This window comes from Macaca thibetana, chromosome 10 (genome assembly GCF_024542745.1).
Source record: "Macaca thibetana thibetana isolate TM-01 chromosome 10, ASM2454274v1, whole genome shotgun sequence".
In the NCBI taxonomy this organism is placed as follows: domain Eukaryota; kingdom Metazoa; phylum Chordata; class Mammalia; order Primates; family Cercopithecidae; genus Macaca; species Macaca thibetana.
Genome location: NC_065587.1, coordinates 11435463 through 11445061, shown reverse-complemented (window position 1 = coordinate 11445061; position 9599 = coordinate 11435463).

Sequence of the window (9599 nt, the reverse complement as noted above, 5' to 3'; positions counted from 1 at the left end):
AGCCGGGGCAGGCGGCCCCTCTCCTCCCTGTGTAGTCCAGGGCCACTCTCCCCTCGGATTTCCCTCCATAGCCACTGACCTCCAAGCTGGAGGAAAAGGAGGTTGCAAGGCCACTTGAGGCCTAGCCTGGACATTTCCTGGTCCCTTCCACCTCATCCTAGTGGCCAAAGCAAGTCCCAGGCCCGCCCAGATTGCAGGGAGGGGAAAATGGTGGACATGCTGCCAGGGCCGGGGAGGGAGGGGACCCTGCAGTCCTCTTGGCAGACACCTCCCACCGAAGGACCCCGAGCCTCAGAGCCGCCCTTATCTGCTGGCAGCCTCTGGTGGGGCAGGGCAGCGGAGTGTATGGTGATCCCCATGCATGCGGAAGAGGCCCAGGAGGCTTGAGGTCCAGCTGGGGGCGACTAGAGGAGGATAAGCTGGCTCTGGACAGGCCCCAGGGGAACCAAAGGCCTTTTCCTCCAGAGGCCCCGGCTCTGTCCCCGCCCCTGAGGGTGTTTTCCCAGGAATGAGCCGGGCCTGCTCCTCCTGCAGGTGATAACACTTGGCCCTGCCTGGGGTTTCCGGAAGGCGGAAGGCGGAAGGCGGAGGGTGCCACACGGCAGCTGCTCCCTGGCCCTTCCTGGGCCTCACAGATTCTCAGCAAATATCCCCAGACAACGATGTTCACAGGGGGTAGCAGGGAGGGCGCGGGGTGGAAACCAGGGTGGATCCTTCCCCTCCTCCAACCCCTAGAGGCCACTCCAACCTTTCAGTGGTCTCCCAGCACAGGTGCTGCCACTCATTAGCTGCCTGATCTCGGGAAAGTTAACTTCACTGCTTCGTGCCTCAGTTTCCTTATCTGAAAAATGGGGAGAAAAGAAGGGTAGACATGATTGCTCTGTGCCAGGCCCCGTTCTAAGCACTTTGCATCTAGCAACTCATCCAAGCCTCCCAACGGCCCTGTGAGTCGGGGTCTGTTATTACACTCCTCACTTTACACATGAGGAAATGAAGGCACAGAGAGGGCAAACAACTTGCCTGAGGTCACACAGTGAGTCAGTGAATCTCGGAGTTGGGTCCAGGTAGCCCAAGTCTGTCTTGTTAGCTGCTGGGCCCAACATCACTGGCTGGCGTGACAACGCAGGGTGCTTCCAGCCCGTGGTTAGTGATGTGGGTTTGCCTCTGTAGTTATCATCCCCGTCCTCTTTCCGGAGCCTGAACTGCACCTGCTCCCCCAGTGCCTGTGCTCCGCCTCCTATTCCTTCCCTTTTCTATATCACAGTGTGACTGAGGTTGTTTTAAACCCGGATTTGTTTGAGCCCCTGAGCTTTCTAGGTGCAGTTCATTGTACTTCACAAAGCAGCTGGCAGGAAGTGTGTGTGGTGGCCGGAGCTCTCACCGCAGATGCAGGCCATGTTAACAGAGTGCAGGGCGGCCAAGGCAGGTGAGAGGCCCTCTGTGTGCGTCTATGCAAGTCAGGGCATGTCGGGCGAGGGCAAATGGAGAGTAATATGGATGGAAAGGTCTGGAAACCATGTCATAGGAGGAGGCGCTAAAGAACCTGGGAGGAGGCCAGGCACGGTGGCTCACACCTGTAATCCCAGCACTTTGGGAGGCCGAGGCTGGCAGATCACGAGGTCAGGAGTTCAAGACCAGCCTGACCAATATGATGAAACCCCATCTCTACTAAAAATACAAAAAAAAAAATTTAGCCGAGCGTGGAGGCACATGCCTGTAGTCCCAGCTACGTGGGAGGCTGAGGCAGGAGAATTGCTTGAACCCAGGAGGTGGAGATTGCAGTGAGCCGAGATCAAGCCACTGCACTCCAACCTGGGTGACAGAGTGAGACTCCATCTCAAAAAAAAAAACAAAACACCTGGGAGAAGTAGTGGAGGGACTCTTGCCAAATGCCTGGAAGACCGCCGTGCCAATGAAGAAACTGGCTTGCTCTGCCCAGTTCCAAGCAGTGGGTTCTAGGGTATCTAACAGCCCAAGCGGTCACACAGTAGAGTGAGTGAGAGAGTGAACGCCACGTCACAGGACGTGTGTAAGCAATGGCCTGGGACCGGGGCCACAGGAGATGACCTTGAAGCCCCTCTCCCCGCCCAGGTCACAGGTGTGAGGCCCAGTGGAACCACATTTGGCCAGTTCCCCAGCCTCAGAGCATGCTTGAGCTAAAGATCAGTGGCTGAGCCTCCTGCCGCCAGCTCAGGCCCCCAGGTGGAGACCCTGTGGCCGATCCCAGATTTCCTGAGTGAATTTCTCTCTTCTTCCAGTTCTACCCACTGGCCCAGGTCCAGCTGGACAGCCTGGACCTCTGAACAGGGCTTCCAGCAGCACCCTGGTTTATTTAAGTTTCAGGCCATCAAAAGGACCAGAGGAACTGTTAGCCTCTAGCCGGCCACCTGGGGCCTGTGGTTTTTTGGGTTCCGACAATCAAAAATAGACTGGGTGTTCCCAAGGTCGCCTCCCAGGCCCAGCCCCTGCCCACCTTCCTGTGACTGTGTGGCTGCTGAGTGATGACTCGGCCCAGTGGCCGTGAGGACAGAGGTTGAAATTCCCTGACAGGCCTGGGGACCTGAAGTTGCTGTAGGATGGACAGGCCAAGAGTCAGTGTGGCTGGGCCCATACCTCCACCTCCAAGTTTCAAGGCCTCTTCACCAAGGTAAGTGCTGGGTGTGGATGGGAGGAGGAGGGTGTGCTGGAGTCAGGAGAGGGGCTCTGTGTGGCCCGATACCACCCCTTTCTGGGCCTCGTGGTTCCCAGCCCTGCCCTCCCTTCGGTGACCCTGTGGAATGTTGTCCTGTGAGTTTGTGGGGAGTGCCTGGCAGGGCTTGTGGGTTCAGGGATGCACCCTATGTATGCATGTGGGGCGTGTCTGTGTGAGAGTGCATGCATGTATGTGACACTAGGGTGGGGAGCCTTCCAGTGGGTACACACACAGGCACATGAGGACTTGCTCTGTGTGCACGGAGGGCCTGGGTCTCCATGTGCCAGGCCTGTGCACACAGGTGTGGACATGTCTGCTTCCCTCAAGGGCCCTGAGCAAGGAGAAGCCAGCTGGTGACACTGGTGTGGCTCAGTGTGTTCCCCTGAGGTCTCCAGCCTCCAAACCTCACTCTGCCAGGCCACCCTCCTGGGCCGGCCACAGGGTACAGTGGGTTCATCTGCTCAGCTTCACCAGGTCACTCACTCTGACTCTCAGCATCTGCGGCATTCATGCAGCTTAGAGGCGTCCTTGGCTTGAAATCCTTCTTCACAGTCACCCCCAACACTTTCTGGCTATGCCTAGCCCCTCCCTCAAGTGCACCAGGCACTCCCTTCTGCACCCTCCCTGCCGCCCTCGTGTTCCCCCACCTCAGTCTGGATGCCATTCCATCTTTTTTGTTTTTTTTGAGATGAAGTCTCACTCTGTTGAGCAGACTGGAGTGTAATGATGCGATCTGGGCTCACTGCTACCTCCACCTCCCGGGTTCAAGCGATTCGCCTGCCTCAGCCTCCCAAGTAGCTGGGATTACAGGCGCCCACCACCATGCCCACCTAATTTTTGTATTTTTAGTGGAGATGGGGTTCCTCTCTCTCTGTGGGGTTAGCCACTGTGGGAGACAGGACCCACTGGGCAGGGAGTGGGGAGGGGCCTGGCCCCTCGTGGCTGGAGCACTGGCTCTGGAGTCCCAGACCTGGATCTGAGTCCTGGCTCTGGCACTCAGCCGTTGAGTGTGGTTCACTTCTTCTTGCTGTGCCTCAGTTTCCTCACCTGGGGGCTGCCGTCCCAGTGGAGGCTAGAGGTAGAGCAGCTTCCCGAGTTTTCTTGGACCCCTCGACTCCCTCAAGTAATGGATCCCTGTCTAATCCATTGCTCCTACTTGGCAAGTGTAGAAAGTAAGGCTTGAAGAGAGGAAGGGACTCATTCAAGGCCACACAGGCCTAGAGAGCTAAGCGTGAGGTTTATGGTACGAAAAGTGGTGCACACCGTGGGCCACACCCATCCACACCCCGAGGCAGCCCTGGCCCTCATGGGGCACTTCAGTGCTAATGTTCCCTCGCCTGGAAGGCTGTCACTTCTCTTCCTGGGCTCTCACCAGCCCTCATGCCCCCCCGCCAGTGGTAGACACAGATGGGGCAACCCCCAAAATGCACACGCAGAGGTCTGCAGTTTCCGTCCCTGCAGCAGTACCGACTGGGCACCTACCGTGTGCCAGGCTGGGCCAGATGCTGGGGAGACAGCAGCAGGAGACAGTGAGGAGACAGGCAAAATACACAAGAAATTTAATCAATGGGTCAGTTACCTAGTATGCTGGAAAGGGAAACGTGCTATGGAAGAAAGAAGGGCAAGCAAAGGGACGGGGGGCTGCCCTGAGTTGTGGTGGTCCCAAAGGCCCAGATCAGAGCCCAGTCTGGAAGGAGGAGGAGCTGTGGGTCCCTGAGGCTGGAGCGTTCAGGCAGAGGGCACCGCAAGCACCAACGAAGCCAGTGTGCCAGTGGACGAGAGTAGAGGGGAGGAGGCCAGGGAGGTACCTGACCGACAGGTCTCTGGCCTCCCTCTGAGTGGAGGCAGCAGCCACCACAGAATCTGCACAGAGCAAGGAGGTGAGCTGACTTTGCCCACCGGTGGGGAGGCGGCTGCAAGAACGCAGGTCAGGCAAGGGCAGTGGAAGGGGGAGGTGGAAGAGGTGCTCCCGGTGCCCACAGCCGTCTCTCCTGCGGGACAGGCCAGGTTTCCCACCCAGGGCCCGCTCCCTTTGAGAATCTGATAATAGCCATGGACGCTCCCCTGAAAACACGAATGTGCACGTGCACTCATACACACACACAGATGGGCAGGGGCACACACCCATGTACACATGCATGCACACACTTCTGCACTTGTATACACGCACCTGTGTTCACACACATGCACACACACTTCCACATGTGTACATGCACCTGTATTCACATGCACGTATGCACTTCCACACGTGTACATGCACGCGTGTTCACACGCATGCACACACTTCCACAGGTGTACACACACCCGTGTTCACATGCATGCACATACTCATACATGCTCACAGTCACACACACCATGCTACTGGGAATTTTAGGAGATTACTGGATCCCTCAACTCCCCCAGGTAATGGATCCCTATCTAATCCATTACCCCTACTTGGCAAGTGTAGAAAGTAAGGCTTGTAGCCGGGCGCGGTGGCTCACGCCTGTAATCCCAGCACTTTGGGAGGCCGAGGTGGGCGGATCACGAGGTCAGGAGATCGAGACCATCCTGGCTAACACGGTGAAACCCCGTCTCTACTACAAAATACAAAACATTTGCCGGGCGCGGTGGCGGGCGCCTGTAGTCCCAGCTACTCTGGAGGCTGAGGCAGGAGAATGGCGTGAACCCGGGAGGCGGAGCTTGCAGTGAGCCGAGATCGTGCCACTGCACTCCAGCCTGGGCGACAGAGCCAGACTCCGTCTCAAAAAAAAAAAAAAAAAAGAAAGTAAGGCTTGTAGAGAGGAAGAGACTTGTTCAAGGCCACACAAGCCTAGAGGGCTTGACCAGCAAGACTTGGCCCCAACACCCTACCTGGACCAGCAGGGGCCCCTGCCTTAGGGCCCTCTGTTCTCAGCATCAGCCAGGGGCCAGGGGAAACTTCTCTCATTCTAGTTGCCCAAGAGCTCACAGCAAGGCCAGGTGAGGAACCCAGGACAGCAGACAAGAAGTGCTCAGGTCCCAAGAAGGGGAGTGAGAGGAGACTCTGGAGACGTGGCATTTGAGCTGAGCTCTTTGGGCTGGGCTGGGAAGGGCACTCCAGGCAGAGCCCAGTAGCAGCAAAGGCCTTGAGGTGAGAATTCTCCAAATGGAGGCAAGAAGGCCCCCTTCAGGGGCCTTCAAGGGGAGGAGACCCTGGGCTGGGTCTTTAAGGATGAGTAGGAGTTTTTCCAGAAAGGCTTTTTGGGCAGAACACAGATATGCCAGGTATAGAGATTTTAAAAAGCCAGAGAACTGGCGGGGAAAATTGGCTCACGCCTGTAATCCCAGCACTTTGTGAGGCTGAGGCTGGCGGATCATGAGGTCAAGAGATCAAGACCATCCTGGCCAAGTTGGTGAAACTCTGTCTCTACTAAAAATACAAAAAATTAGCTGGGCGTTGTGGTGCACACCTGTCGTCCCACCTACTTGGGAGGCTGAGTCAGAAGAATCGCTTGAACCCGGGAGGCGGAGGTTGCAGTAAGCCAAGATCGCGACATTGCACCCCAGCCTGGTAACAGAGTGAGACTCTGTCTCAAAAAAAAAAAAAAAAAGGCAGAGAAATTGCAAGCATTTCAGAGGACTGCCTGTGGATGGGACAAGCTCAGTAATGAATGAATTAAAGAATGAATGGAGTGCATGTGGGGGAGGGTAGAAAGGGGACAGGTCTGACTTCACCTGGCAAGTGATGGGGAAGGAAGTCATTAACACAAGAACAAGGAGGTTCACACATTAGGAAAGGATAGCTTTATTTCTCATGAAGGGTTGCAGGCTGCAGGGCAGCCACTCTGACAGGCTGGGAAGCATAGCTTCCAGCCAGAAGCCAGGAACACATGCCTCAGGGGAGGCGCAAAGGGAACAGGAATTTATACTGATCAGGGCGGCTGAATAGACATATTTAATAAGCTATAGGAGGAGTCATGAATATTCATGAAAGGAGAAACAGGGACCTGTGCAATTGAGCTTCATGCCCCTTCATGAGTCACATGTGCAAAAAAATGGTGGCGTTAGTGTGATCGCAGGGTGTGTTTCAGCCCTCTGATGTCAAAAGGTGAAGCACAGGACCCTACTGTGTGCCAGGCCTCTGTGAATGCGGGGGGGGAAAAGAGTGACAGGGGCTATGTGGGAGGAAGGAATTGGGGACCGTGTCCCCTTCTGGCCAGCTGTCTTGGAGGGAGGCTCCTGGTGCCACAGGGCCTGAGCTGGGAGGGTAGAGGGTGGAAGGTGGGGCCTGGTGTGCCTGGTTGTGCCCAGGGCTGGCTGTGTGTGACTGAGCAAGTCATTTATGTCTGACAAACAACTTCACTGGGCATCCACTGTAGACTCTGTGGACCGTCTCCGTGGTCGATGGTTTCTTATCAGGAAGGGATGATGGTCGGTTATTGTGTCAAAACTGCAAAAGAGGGATAGCATCGGACAGCCGGTTGGTATCAGCGAAGTCTTTCAAAAGGGCTGGTCTCTGGCTAGTCCTAACCATCAGCAGGCTTTCTTCTCTAAGGAAGGGGTTCACGGGGGGGGGCTGTATCGAGGAGTGTCTGACCTCCCATTATGTTGTAGCGAAGAACTCAGCTTTCAAGGTTTCTCTGGGGTCCCTTTGGCCAAAGGGGGGCTGTGGGGGGCTTGGGATTTCATTTTAATTTCTCAAAAGACCATTTATCAAATACCTTCAGTGCTGCCCAGCGCCACCTTGTCACACATCCCACCTTCCTCACCCTCCCCACATGCTGTCAGGTGGCCGCCTTTATGCCTACTCTGCAGACCATTGGGCCTAGGCTTTGAGTGTGGAGCCCTGGCACAGCTCGGAGGGCCCGGACCAGAGCCAGCTCACTCTGCCCACTGCACTGCCGTGCTCCCTGACCACCTGGAGCCTTGGCAGGGGCTTGATGGCTTGGTTCTCTCTTTTTTTCTTTCTTTGCTTTCTTTTTCTTTTTTGATAAAATCTCACTGTGTTGCTCAGGCTGGAGTGCAGTGGTGCGATCCCAGCTCACTGCAACCTCCACCTCCCGAGTTCAAGGGATTCTTGTGCCTTAGCCTTCCCAGTAGCTAGGACTACATGCATGCGCCACCACGCACAGCTAATTTTGTATTTTAGTAGAGATGAGGTTTCACTATGTTGGCCAGGTTGGTCTCAAACTCCTGGCCTCAAGTGATCCGCCTACCTTGGCCTCTGAAAGTGCTGGGATTACAGGCGTGAGCCACTGCGCCTGGCCTAGGGCTTGGTTTTCATGGCGTGGGTGAGGAGCCGCCTCACCTGGAGACCCAGGGCCAGGAGTGAGATGTCCCAGCCAGGGTGGAATGCGGCTCCCACAGGCCAGGCAGCAGTTGCTGAAAGGGTAACAGAACTAGCAATTGTTCCCAGAGCCAAATAGGCCTGGGTGAAAGGGGACAGCAGGGCTGTAAGGAGACACCGCCTGAGATTGGCTAATCTTGTATCTGCGCTTTTCCCACCTCCAGCTCCCATAGCCTCCTTGTCAGGCAGCTCAAACCCAGAGGAGCGGTGGGGCAGGAGGGCCACCAACCACCCTCCCCCATATCACCATGGAGCTTGGAGCCCCAGCCTCCCCCACATCGACGTGGGGCTTGGAGGCGGCTGGGAGAGGATGGAGAGACCCAGATTCCACTGATGTCAATGCGATGTCAGGGCAGGGATTCGTTCCATTCTGCAGATGAAGAAATTGAGGCTTAGGGATTGAAATGACTGGAACACTTGGCGAGCTGGCATAGAACCCAGGTCTTAAGCACGCTGGGATTCAGCTTCTCCATCTGCTGAGCACCTCCGGGCCTACTGTGTGCCAGGCCTCTGTGAATGTGGGAGGGGAAAAGAGTGACAGGGGCCATGTGGGAGGAAGGAATTGGGGGATGTTTCCCCTTCTGGCCTGCTCTCTCAGAGGGAGGCTTCTGGTGCCACAGGGCCTGAGCTGGGAGGGTGGAGGGTGGGGCCTGGTGTGCCTGGCTGTGGCTGTGCGTGTGACCGAGCAAGTCACTTATCTCTGACGGGCTGGGCGTGGGGAGGATGTACTTGCCACACAGTGCCCAACATACTGAGAGCCGCATTGAGGACATGGAGGTGGACTTTGGTATGAACCCAACAAGGCTGACTCCACTTAGGCCTCCCAAGAAGCTTGGGAATCTGGAAAGGTCAGGAGAACAAAGACCCAAGTTGGGGGAAGATGGAGAGCGAGGGAGTCCCCTGACCCTGGCCAGCTCTAGGCAGGGTAGCTTCCCTGGGGAGTGGGGCATGTCCTTACTTCTCACTCGACCTCAAGGGCAGGGCCTGGGGCTTGGGCAGGTCCTCCTCCCCTTTGCCAGGAGCAATGGAAATGGAGGAATGTGGTATTTTGTGCCTGCATTGGTGCTTGGGGGCCAGTGTCAACAGAACAAGTCCAATGGAGAATCCAGACTTGGAATAGCACTTCTTTCATGGGCTGAGGGATGCCCAGAGTTGCCGCCGAAGGCTAAGGGAGGGAGAGAAAGTTCTGGGGAAGGATAGTGTCTATGAGGTGGTCCCTTCCAGAGGGGCACGAGTCCCAGGCAGGGAGAGCTGTGGCATGGGGAATTGGGAGAGGGGGACACATTTGAGCAGAAATCGAGGGTTCTTTGGGAACTGGAGAAGAAAGGGCAGAGAGGGTTGAACAGCCAGGCTGGGGAGAAGAGGAGGACATTTTTGCAAGGCAGAATAGACTGGATTTTGGGGGAGTGACAACTACCTTAGGCAGATGTCATGGAGATTATTTGTATTTTTTTTTTTTTGAGACAGAGTCTCGCTCTGTTGGCCAGGCTGGAGTGCAGTGGCATGATCTCGGCTAACTGCAACCTCTACCTCCTGGGTTCAAGCGATCCTCCTGCCTCAGCCTCCCGAGTAGGTGGGATTACAGGCGTGCACCACCAC